Genomic DNA, 9,535 nt, shown 5'->3' with positions numbered 1-9,535 from the left:
AGGAATACCATCCGGACTATCAGTGGCAGTTTCTGATAAAGACCCTTGCTGGGGGTTCCAGCTGCAAGCCTTGTTTGCTTGCCCTTCTGGTAAGCGCATAGACATTCATTCATCTATTGCACCGGTGGAGGATTTTTGTTTGCCAGTCACGTTTACACCTTTATTCATCAATTCACTCACCTGTTTTGAACTTTCACTACGTTTTTTATTTTTGGTCCTTTGGACTTTATGGACACTATTTATATTTATTATTCAATCTAATAATTTATACTCACTTATGGTTTAGCGCAACTTATTTTTTCCATTTTTGATTGTACATTGTGCGTATATCACAATTTTTGTTGCAGCTTATTTATTCTCTGTTTACTTAGTTAGGTAGCGCAGTATCACATTTTCTCTTGTCTAATATGCCCTCTTGAACCATGGAATCTGAGATACTTCTGAAACTCTTCTGCCACTGGCACTTGGAAATAGGCGTCTTTTAAATCTATAGAGATCATCCAGTCACCTGGCTGTATGGCTTGTTGGATTGTTGACAGAGTTTCCATTTGAACCTCCCGTGCCTTATGAACCTGGTCAGGTAGGTTAAATCTATGACTGGACGCCAGGCACCGATTTTCTTCTGTACCAAGAAGAGGGGGAAGTATACTCCATGAAACTGTTCGTTCTTTGGGACGCATACTACTGCTCCCTGGGATTTTAGCAGATCCATGTAGGACAGGAGAGCCTGCCTCTGTTCTGCCGTACTTGGGAGTAGGGTGGAAATGAATCTGGGGGGAGGAATGTTGGAGAAGGACCATGCGTGACTTGATGACACTGTCCTGATGACCCAAAAATCCATGATCGAGGCCGCCCAGACATGCCAAAAAAGAAGCAGGCGGGCTCCCACCCGACCCGCTTGGGCGGGCGTTATCTCAAAAAGACTTTGCCTGTTCGCGTCCACTCCTGGCTTGTTGTTGGCTTGCGGAAAGACATTCGACCTCTGCTCCAGTTCCTCCTAAAGTCCCTGCCGGGTCTGTAAGAGCGAGCTTCCCTTGAACGCTCTGGGCTACGTCTTCAGAACTGAGGTTTCTTCCTTCCGGTTTGATGCTTGTCCTGGGGGAGGAAGCCCGATTTTCCACCCGTAGCCTTAGCTATGGCGTCGTCCAGTTTGTTGCCAAACAAAGACGTTCCCTCAAATGGAAATTTTGCACCAATTCTGTCCTGAAGACGGGTCAGCAACCCAAGGGCGTAGCCACAGGGCCTGCTTGGCTGTAACTGAAGACAGCATAATTCTCGCCAATAGGCAGATTAAATCGACGGATGACTCCCCCAGGAAGGCCACCGCTAGCTTCAGCTCCGCTGTTGCAGAATTCCTGGCCAGATCTTCAGAAACACCCTTAGGGAGGAGTCCACATTCTCCGTCCAGGCCTCCATTGCCTTCGATAAGGCTGCCAAGGCTAGGGCAGGTTTGCAGGCCATACCGGCAAGACCGTAAATTATTTAAAGATCCTGATCGATCCTTCTGTCGAGACCATCCTTGAAGGACACTGAATCGGCCAGCGGGAGCGTAACGTGCTTGGCCAGACGCATTACTGCTGCGTCTACCAAAGGATCCAGGTGTTTTAAGTCATCCGTTTTGAAAGGATACAATCTGGAAGCTTTGTTGGTCATGGAGGACTTCCTGTCCACCTTACTCCACTCTTCGTCAAAGATGCCCTTCAGGTCAGTTAGTAACGGAAAACTTGGGTGCTCTTTCCCCAGACGCTTGAAGTACTTCTTCTGTTTAGCTGGGGGAGTAGATTGATCTTCCCACAAAAGTGCCTCTTTAATGGCCTTGATAAGCGGAGTTACTTGGGAGAAATCAAACTCCAAACTCTCCTCATCACTTTCCAGCTTGCCTTCCGGTTTCCGGGGAAGCCGGCGCGGAAAGGGTAGGGCTGGGAAGGACCTATATCCTCATGGACCTCATTGGCCGGAGAACCAGACCTAATGGTACTGGCCTGGCTTTGTCTGTGGGATGCAGCCTTCTCCTTTAAAGATCGTTGCACTACCCGTTCAACTAGAGACTCTCCTTTTCCCCAACCGCATGGGCATAATATCGATCACACAATGACTTGCCCTTGGGGACTTGTGTATCACATCCCCAGCAGGCTGTTCGACCAGAGCGGCTATCATGGCGGTGGGAGCGGTGTCTGGAGGAGGAATGGGAACTTCTCCTCTGGTGGTGAGATGCAGACGGAGAATTATGTTTGCTCTTCGGTTTAGAAGATGAACGGTGTTGCGGCCTGGCAAGGTCAGAGTTGGCTTGGATTGCGGCACGAGGATCTGAACCGGAAGGGCTAAAGAGAAGAAATTTAGGGGGGGAACCGTTAAACAAGAGACCACTGATTTGCGACTTCCAACCACACGCTCTCCCCTCTCCTGCAAATACCTTGTGCGTGAGGGCTGGCCACGTATAGGCGGTGACTGGTCCATAACTTCTGGACCTGCGTAACACAGCAACACTAGGTCTGAAGGGTGAGGATCCTATGGTGCCGGAAAAAAAAAAGTAAAATAAATACGCTGCCCTGTGACAGGAAGTCAGGTAAATCTGTGGGTGTTGTCACAGACGGGAGATACATTTCTGCCCTGTTTTGACAATACACCAATTATTATCAGGTGTCGGCTGCAGAAGTGGCCACTCGACACCTGGCTTGTTGTTGGCTTGCGGAAAGACATTAGACCTCTGCCCCAGTTCCTCCTAAAGTCCCTGCCGGGTCTGTAAGAGCGAGCTTCCCTTGAACGCTCCGGGCTACGTCTTCAGAACTGAGGTTTCTTCCTTCCGGTTTGATGCTTGTCCTGCGGGAGGAAGCCCGATTTTCCACCCGTAGCCTTAGCTATGGCGTCATCCAGTTTGTTGCCAAACAAAGACGTTCCCTTAAATGGAAATTTTGCACCAATTCTGTCTTGAAGATGGGTCAGCAACCCAAGGGCGTAGCCACAGGGCCCGCTTGGCTGTTACTGAAGACAGCATAATTCTTGCCAATAGGCAGATTAAATCGACGGATGACTCCCCCAGGAAGGCCACCGCTAGCTTCAGCTCCGCTGTTACAGAATTCCTGGCCAGATCTTCAGAAACGCCCTTAAGGAAGGAGTCCACATTCTCCGTCCAGGCCACCATTGCCTTCGATAAGGCTGCCAAGGCTAGGGCAGGTTTGCAGGCCATACCGGCAAGACCGTAAATTATTTATTTCTGCCCTGTTTTGACAATACATCAATTATTATCAGGTGTCGGCTGCAGAAGTGGCCAGAAAGATTTAAGGGCGTTGGAAAACTTCAGCTGTTCAGAATGAGGCAATTAAGGCCTCTATAAGTAATCCAGAGGATTACAACTGATTGCTGCATCCTGAGGCTTTTTGAGTGAAGGAGAGCAGTGGTCAGAAATACTTCTGAAGAGGTGAGGTGCTATTGATTTTTCTGTGCGATAAAAATCAAAAAGACTTTTGTTTTTTCGCTGTATGATCAGCAGTGTCTACCCAGCAGTAGGCTCTGCTAGACTCCATAGATAGGTTCCTGTGTGGTGAAGGTAGACGCCCCAAGTGGCCAGGGTTTATTTTATGTTTGATTTTGTTTATGCTGTTTGGATGCTTGCACTTGTTTCCAGCAAGATGGAAGAATAAACCAAAATCTTTGTTTTCAACCGTCTTCGACTGCCTTTCTGTATAAATTCAGTGTGTGGTGAACCCATCCAGAGGGTCACACCCCCCCGCTACTGAGCTAACCCCTTACACTCCTTTAAGATTATATATATATATATATATATATATATATATATATATATATATATATATATATATATAATATTTTTTTTTTTTTTACAGTAATGCATTTAAACTTTAAATATTATTTACTCTATATTTTAATATATAAATATATATTTTTTTTGCACCAAGAGAGAAAAAAAGGATCTAGCCTATCCCATAGGCAGATCCCACTCACTGACCTGGATAGCCGAGTATCACTGCAGCAGCTGCTCGCCTGTCAGGGAAATCCCAATAGAAACAGGCGAGCAGCTGCTTTAAATCACCCGCCGGTGACGTCACGCAACATCCACCTGCGCGGTGGGGAGCGGCCCAACGGCGCCTGCGCGGCCGCCGCAAGTTTCGCCGAACTGCGCATGCGCGAGCCAAGCCTCGCTCTGGAAATGGACACTGCGCATGCACAAGCGGCAAGGGTGCCCGCGACCCGGAAGTAGCACAGCGAGCTGGAACGCAGAAGCGCTCCAGCCGCCATAAGGCAATCAATGCATGAAAAGGGGGATATTACACAGGAAAAAAAAAAAAAAAAACAGACAGACATAAATGTATGACACACAGAGGTGACTGCCATGGAGAAGGTGTCAGACATTGCCAGCCGTTGAGTCCAGAATCTACACACAGCAACAACACAGTATAGTTAAGAAGTTGCTGCAAAGCTCTCCACCCGCCCATTGCTGGGATCCGAGCTGCACCGATTAAAGTGTGCTACCCATCCAATTCTGTTTGGACATTTGAATGAACGTGCATCCTAAATCCATGGAGGAGGACAAAAAAGGAACACAGTACTGGAAGGTGAGCTGACTTTTATGGGTATGGGGTCCTATAGCATTGGAGAGGAGGCGGGATTAACCCACATGTAAGCTGCCATGGAGTCTGTCAGGAAAGCGAGTTATACCATATGAGCTGTGAAACAAGCCATCAGCGCCAAAATGCTAACCTACAACAAAATGTGAATGTGAGTATAAGATAAATATCTCCACAGCTGCTATAACAGTTACAGTGAATCACCACACTTAATAACAACTATTATTTTCTAATAGTGCAGCGCTGTGTATCATTATACCATTATATAATAAAAATAACCAAATATACAATCCTCAATTACAGAGATGAACTGCACAATGTAGATCACTCTTTCAATTCCTTCTCGGTTTTCTTTGATTGCTTATTGGTGGAAAAATCATAGGCCTCGTACACACGACTGTTTTCCTCGACAGAATCCATCAAGAAACTTGGTGGCAGAGCTTTTTTGCCAAGGAAAACGGTCGTGTGTATGTTTTTCGCCGAGAAAACTCGATGAGAAAAAAAGAGAGCAAGTTCTCTTTTTCCTCGTCGGGAGTCTGAATTTCCTCGTCGTGTTTCTTGTCGGGCTGGTTTACGATGAGAAACACGTTTGTGTGTATACTTAGAAACCCGCGCATGCTCACAATAAAGTATGATACGGGAGCGCACCTTCGGTAAAAGTAGCGTTCGTAATGGAAATAGCACATTTGTCACGCTGTAACAGACTGAAAAGCGCGAATCGTCTCTTACCAAACTTTTACTCAACACGCAGTAACATGAGATTAGCAAAAGCAGCCCCAAGGACTGTGCCAGTGGAATCGAACTTCCCCTGCCATCGTACGTGTTGAACGTCACTGCGTTTGAGAACGAGGAGATTTGGTCTTGACAGTGTGTACGCAAAGACAGCTTGTCAAGATTCTCGACAAGCCTGACAAGGAACTCGTCGAGGAAAACGATGTTTCAGTTACGACGAGTTCCTCGGTCGTGTGTACGAGGCTTCAGAATCCTCAGACTGCTCGTTCACGCTGGTACCTTCACTCAAGCCACATCCAGGGAACACCCTCCTTCACTCTCTCATTATTGCTCAGCTCCGCTTTACTTAATGTGGTTTAATGACATGTAACAACAAACACATGAAACATATAAAATATAGATGCGCTAATATTAACTTAAAAGGTGATAAAACGTACAAAGAAAACTAATCAGGGAGAACACTCCATAAACTGTGAATTACTAATATGTCCTTAATTAGTGCACAGTGATTAGCAGGATTCCATGCAGGGAAAAATCACTCTCTTCAATCTGAATGCTAATCCAGCCCTCCACCGCTGTGATCGGATGATACAGGCACTCACAGACAGGGATTGCATGAAAGAAAAGAGAAAAACCTCATTGCGCAATATTCGATGACAGATCAAAAATGTAATCAGAGCATTGACATATGCACTCACGAAGCCACAAGATGGCAGTAGATTGCAAATGCAAATGCAAATGCACCATCCGCATAGCAAACAACATAGAATGTTTTTAAAGTTTTATATTAATTCATTTTTTTAAATTTGTTTATTAAAATTATGTGTGTCTATGCATCGACATTTGATCTCACTAGAATTCAGCTATGTGAGTAAAGTTTTGCCGCAATGATGTTTGTCTTTCCCCTTGGTTGCTCACACTAATGTAAACGCTGTCAATGAGAGGGCTATCTAAACCCCAAGCCATTCTCATAACGTAGGAACCCATGAGTAAGTCGCGTGCCTGTGACGTAACGCGTAGGGAGGAGCCTGCGATCGAATCCGAGTGCATCGGATCGAGCTGAGGAAACAGCACACTGAGCGGCGTTTTCAAGCTTTACTGAAAGCGGGGATTCGTGAGTGCATATGTCAATGCTCTGATTACATTTTTGATCTGTCATCGAATATTGCGCAATGAGGTTTTTCTCTTTTCTTTCATGCAATCCCTGTCTGTGAGTGCCTATATCATCTGATCACAGCGGTGGAGGGCTGGATTAGCATTCAGATTGAAGAGAGTGATTTTTCCCTGCATGGAATCCTGCTAATCACTGTGCACTAATTAAGGACATATTAGTAATTCACAGTTTATGGAGTGTTCTCCCTGATTAGTTTTCTTTGTACGTTTTATCACCTTTTAAGTTAATATTAGCGCATCTATATTTTATATGTTTCACTGTTTGGATTTGGTATCACTCAAGATAGCAGCTATATTATTTGGTTTTTTATTTAGGTGCATGTGGAATTGATTATTTAATTAGCGCTGTAGTATATTTTTCACATAACAACAAACACAACTACCATAGTGTTCTCCGATTGTAAATTTATTAAACCACCCCCAAAGAGTTACACTTACAGGATAAAATCATCATATATAGCATATAAAACCACTTCAGCTCATTCACTGTAAACTTCAACTAAGCTCAGTAGATGAAGCCCAATGAGAGGGCGACACATGTATAGAGGGGAGGAGCCGAGTCTTTGATGTTATGCAAGTCAATGTGAGTTGAAGTTTGCAGTGGTCAATGCGTGTAAAGGACATGACTAGTGTAGTCCAGATGTACCCTTAATACCTTTGACCGTTGAGACCCCTTATACTCCACCCCTTACTTAAACCCCAATACTTAACTCTAAAGTAAAGAGACCACACCTTATTTTGGAGTAAAATTGGCCACAACAGCCTATTTATTTAAAACATTGTAAGATAAAAAACTCCAACTCAAATAATCAAACATATCAAGCATATAAGTAAATAACACATTAACACAACACTGTTGGTCTTTTCTGGCAGCCCCCCAGTCTCCACCACTTATAAACCAATATAACCAATACACTGCGGGCAAACATTAACCTTAGGCCTCCAGCCGTGTAGTACGCTCAGAGACAACCCCCGCCCGCAGTGCAAACATTGCAGTATTCCAACCAACCTTCAGCTGAAATACACCGAAGGGGCCCATACTACTGATGAGCCCCCACCCCCATTTTCACACGTTTTCTACTGCCACCATCAAAGACCAACAGAAAATTACCGCCACAGCCCACAAGGATGACACCTCCACCTTAAGGGCCCCCCCACACCCTCAAAGCTCGCTGTATCCCCTCCTGGAGATCCAATGACCACAGAGCAATCCCGACGTCCGACAAATGTACCCCATCCTTCCTCAAATAAATGCCCACGTTGGACTCCATCTCCTGATGCCGAACAACCAGCCCCCCTTGGCGAGCTACAAACTTACCCACCACCCGATTGACCCCGGTCCTGGCCCTATTGATCCTGGCTACAGACCTGGCCCTGCGCCACTGTGTTCGGGCAACAATATCCGACCACACCAGAACAGTCAAAGTAAAAGCCGATCGCAACCGTTCAATGTCCGCTTTGACGTCCGTGATCAGAGCCCTGATCTTGCGGACACCCAAATCGTTACCCCCAGCATGGATAACTAGCACATCAGGGGGCCCATCCGGCCTAGCATACTGCTCAACTTCTGGCAGAACTCTACCCCACATCATGCCTGGTATCCCCAGCCACCTCAATACCGCCTCCCTCCTTGAAATACCCAACCGTTTGCCGTCAGGCTTCACATCTGCTCTCCTGGCCCCCCAACAGACGTATGAGTGGCCAATAATCCAAACGAGGCGTGCAGACCCTCCATTAGATGAAACAAATAGGCCACAAGACCCACCAATGAAAACACCCCCAGCAAACCAACACACGTAACAAACATCCCGGCCTGTCCCCCCCCCCCCTTGTTAACTGACAACCAACTGCGGCCTCACATAAGAACGGAACCTCCTAGATTCCCACCTCCCAATCCTCCGTACCGCAGCCTCATCCATCCCACACCTGGCAGCTTCCGTAGCCGCCCCGATGCGAAAGGAGTGAGAAGCATACGCGGAACTGTCCAACCCCACTCTCTGCAAGCACCTACGAAAAACTGTTACAAATTGATACTTGGACAAGAAGGACCCGCCAGCATGTCTAAACAACGGCCCGCCCCCAGCCGGCCTGACCCCCAAAAATTCCATGACCGCTGTCACTGGACAGACCCTGGCCCCTGGCAAGGAAAACAGAACCACGTCCACCCCTCTACCCCTCTGGTCGGTTTTTGACCTACGAAGCCGAACACACACCCTGTCCTCCGACACCCGCACATCCTCTCCCATCAGCCCACCGGCCAGCCGCCGGGAAGGACTAACAAGCTCACTGATGCGAAACGCCCCATAGAACGCTAACGAAAAGGCCGCCGTGAACAGCAGACATTCGTAATGCCCCGTACACACCCCATCCAAGACCTCACAGATGAATGAATGAATGAATGAAAAACTTATATAGCGCGGCACATGCGAACTGAATCGCCTCTGGGCGCTTGTTGTTAGTGTCTCATGCCTTTCAGAAAAGCAGGGTTTTGATCTGCCTTCTGAAAGACAGGTGGTTTTGCTCCAACCGAATGCTGGTTGGTAAAGCATTCCAAAGCCTGGGGCCCTGGAAAGCAAACCTTCTTTCTCCTTTGGACTTGTATTTGGTTATAGGAACCTTGACCAGATTTTGGTCGGTGGAACGCAGAATGCGGCTGCAATTGTGCGGTTTGATCTTGTCGCATAGATATCTAGGAGCCTTCCCATGGATGCACTTATGTGTCAGGCAGAGTGCTTTGAATGCAATTCTGTCTTTCACTGGCAGCCAGTGAAGGGATCTCAGTGAAGGTGAGATTGATTCCCAAGATTTTTTCCCAGTCACCAGTCTAGCGGCCGTATTCTGTACGACTTGGAGACGAGCGATTTGGTACTTGGGTAGCCCGAGGTAAAGGGCATTTGCATAGTCCAGTCTGGAATTCACGATAGATCCCACCACGACTGCTACGTCTTCTTTGGGAATAAATGGAATCAGTCTGCGTAGTAGGCGCATCAAATGGTGCGCCCCGCTGACTACTGACCCTATTTGTGCGTCCATTGTCATGAAGGTGT

Source organism: Rana temporaria (genome assembly GCF_905171775.1).
Source record: "Rana temporaria chromosome 4 unlocalized genomic scaffold, aRanTem1.1 chr4b, whole genome shotgun sequence".
Taxonomy (NCBI): Eukaryota; Metazoa; Chordata; class Amphibia; order Anura; family Ranidae; genus Rana; species Rana temporaria.
This window is presented reverse-complemented; position numbering follows the sequence as displayed.